The following is a 3,612-nucleotide window of genomic DNA, read 5'->3' as shown; positions in this document are numbered from 1 at the left end:
CTCACTTTACCTGCATTGGGATAGTAGTGATGTGTCTTCCTTATATCTTATAAGTCCATAATGTCTCTGGTTTGCATTTAAAATGCTTATAATGTTGTTCTGTAGCAGAGTTTTCTGGCATGTTGGTATCTGTCGGGAATGATCACGGTGCCAGTCCTCTTAAATTCACCAAATTTTGGGAGATCTAGTGTCTGATACTGATACTGATAGTAGAGTTTTATATAAGTAAAGGGCCTGATATGTAAAGAAATATATTTAAAGTGCATTTTCTCCCTCAGTAAGCAGGCTAAGTGAGAGAGAGAGAGAGAGAGAGAGAGAGAGAGAGAGAGAGAGAGAGAGAGAGAGAGAGAGAGGAACAGAAGAATGGTCAGGTGATGGGCTGCCTGGCTCTCTGTCTCATTCAATCAAGGAAGTATATCAGTGCCCCAAATGCACCCTCTCTTACAATGAGAGTCTCTACTGCAGAGATAAAACAAAAAGCTGAGAGAGCAGAGAGCTCCCAGGGCTTACACTAACATGTGTGACTCTCTCTTTGTACACCAGCCACTTACACATATACATTATAAAATGCTAAAATAGTTAATATAAAACATATATAATCAATAACGCAAAACAAAAAACCAAAAATTCAAATGGATTTTATATATACCATCACGTGTCACTGATCATGTGACTTTTTGTACAGATGGTCAGATGTTGTTTTTCCACTAAAGCACAAGATGCTGTTTGGATAATTCTTAAATCATGCTGAGAACTTGATAATCAGGTTTTATGCCCTCCTGCAGTTAATGCAGATTATTGGCTTTAGTCATTACAGTAAAAGAGAGACAAATCAAATATTAAGAAATTCCAATATTAATTTGTATTTTTAAAATAATTTATTTATAAATTATGCATTAATTTAGAAAAAAATCGATACATGTAAATGTTACTTTGAAACTTTGCACAGTTACTGTAGAAGGTTTTGTAATTCTCAAAATATGTTTTCAGATTAGAGTAAAACTGTTGTTATTTTTAACTAAAACTATCAAAAATCATTTCTATTTATTGAAATAAAACTGAAATAAAATCTAAACACTAGGAAATCTAAAAAAACTCAAAATTAGAGTAAGCTCAAGTGATGACTAAAAGTGAAAATGAAATTTAAAGTTTAATAGAAATATTAGAAAATAAATGACAAAAGCACAAAATTACTGAAACTTCAATTCAAATGAAAACTAAAAATATAAACTAATTTAAAATATTTTTGAATACTGTATAAATACTACTAAAACAACACTGGCACATACAATACTGAAGAATTTCTCACTGAAACAATTCTCACTGAAGTCTATCTTGTTTAATGGTTAAATTTTGCATTAGTGCTGGTCTAATTTATGCTGTTCATTTGTATAACCATGCTATTGAATCTGTCTGATAAGAACAGTGGCTCTGTTAAAAGCGGTTAATCATGGAGGTCTTGGCTTATGTAGTGGTGTTACTAGCATCCAAGTCTTTTTTAAGGCCCTGTGTGGAAAGCACAAGTGGCTCCCCTTGACTTACTCTTTGTCATTGCGAGGCACTGAGCCACTGTTGGAGGTGCCACTTACTCCTGTGTCCCTCTGTCTGCATCACACTTGCTGCTGATTTACTCTGACAGGCTGAGCAACAGGCTGACATCACACCTGCCTCTGCTCTCTTATCAGCAAGTGAAATGAGGGTCAGCTGTGTGGATGGACACCCAGCTATCGTTCTGAGGATCTAAATGTGACTGTCCAGCACAAACCTCTGGTTAAGAGCATGTTTCACAATCTGTCACACTGCTCTTTAATCAGCTGTGCTCAGATATGCCAACAGAGCTAATGAGTCATGGGTTTAAGAGTGGATTGGCATGCAAACACATTTTTAATAAGGAATTAATACATGGTTAGTGACAAATAAACAGGAGAATGATGAGACCAAAGGGTACTTTTACACCAGGACCCACGAAAACAGCAAAAATAGCTGGCCAGCATGTGGTGATATTACGTCATAAAGAAACACTAGGCGTCTGCGCACATAACTATAAAGTGAACATGTAATGCACAGGCGCATGACATCACAGTTTTCACAAATTCACGTTTTTGTAATTTACATGGAAATGAACATTATCGGTTTCAAAAAATTGCACTTTGAAACCTACTTTGAAAAGTATGCCTTTTCAGGACCCCAAATGTAAAAAAATAACCAACACCCATTAAAATCCAAAACTATCCATTTTAAAACTGTGTAAACACCCCCTCAGTAAATGTTTTACCAGTGAACGATTATTATAAAAAAAAAAATTTTTTCTAGTAAAGAGCTTGGGATTGTGCAGCATATCATCAGCAAGTCAGCTGCCATGATGTAATTTCTTGCAGTTCCAGAGAGATTTCATTTTTGCACATTTGAGACTTTTATATAACTGTTATACAGGTGCTGGTCATATAATTAGAATATCATCAAAAAGTTGATTTATTTCACTAATTCCATTCAAAAAATGAAACTTGTATATTATATTCATTCATTACACACAGACTGATATGTATCAAATGTTTATTTCTTTTAATTTTGATAATTATAACTGACCACTAAGGAAAATCCCAAATTCAGTATCATAGAAAATTAGAATATTGTGAAAAGGTTCAATATTGAATATACCTGGTTTCACACTCTAATCAACTAATTAATCTATATATAATATACATTTACAAAAATATTATAGTTCCAGTTTTCTAATTTGATTAGTCAAGCTGTGTTCAAGTAGCGGTGATATAAAGTCCAAAAGTCCGGTGATTTTTCACTGTTTGTATCAACTGTGCTTGCACTTTTCACTGTGCTTGCATGCTCTAGACCGGTGGTTCTCAAACACATTCCTGGAGGACCCCCAACACTGCACATTTTGCATGTCTCCTTGTCTCCTTTGTCAGCAGGTGACCTGAATCAGGTGTGTTTGATTAAGGAGACATGCAAAATGTGCAGTGTTGGGGGTCCTCCAGGAATGTGTTTGAGAACCACTACTCTAGACAGACTGGCTTTATTAAAAATTGTCCCTTAAACTCATTCACTGTTCCTTATTATTCAATTTATATAGTTCACTGAGTGGATGAATAAAAATGTTGACACCGAGTGCACCAGAAGTGCAGTGGAAGGCATCTTCTGGTGAGAGGCAGGAATTCATATGGCACATTGCTCACAGTGGATTGTGTATATTCTCTAGCTGCTAGCAGTACAGTGTACGTTGGTTGTAAACTTGTTATTAGGTGCATTATGGGATTGAATGAATGCACTCAATGTCTATTGTTTTGGACACCTCTAAAAATGGCTTTCACCTTAAATAGTCCACAACATAAGGATATGGGGGAAACACAATGACTGTCTTTATAAGTGATTGAATAATTTACTCAATCGATTCGTTCAAAAACACTGATTCATTCAGCAATGGAACAAGTAGGTGTGTCTTAAATGGCATATTATGCACTATTCTGTGCCATTTTGTTGAATAAATAGTTTGAGTAATGTGTAATGTGTCTTCAAATGTCTAAATTATGGGAATTCACTTATAGAACTGAAACAATGAAAGAAATTTAGAAAAAGTGTGGAATTCCTTGTTGA

Source organism: Cyprinus carpio, chromosome A2, assembly GCF_018340385.1.
Source record: "Cyprinus carpio isolate SPL01 chromosome A2, ASM1834038v1, whole genome shotgun sequence".
NCBI classification, from domain to species: Eukaryota; Metazoa; Chordata; class Actinopteri; order Cypriniformes; family Cyprinidae; genus Cyprinus; species Cyprinus carpio.
The sequence above is the reverse complement of the archived record's forward strand: the minus strand, read 5'-3'. Positions refer to the sequence as shown.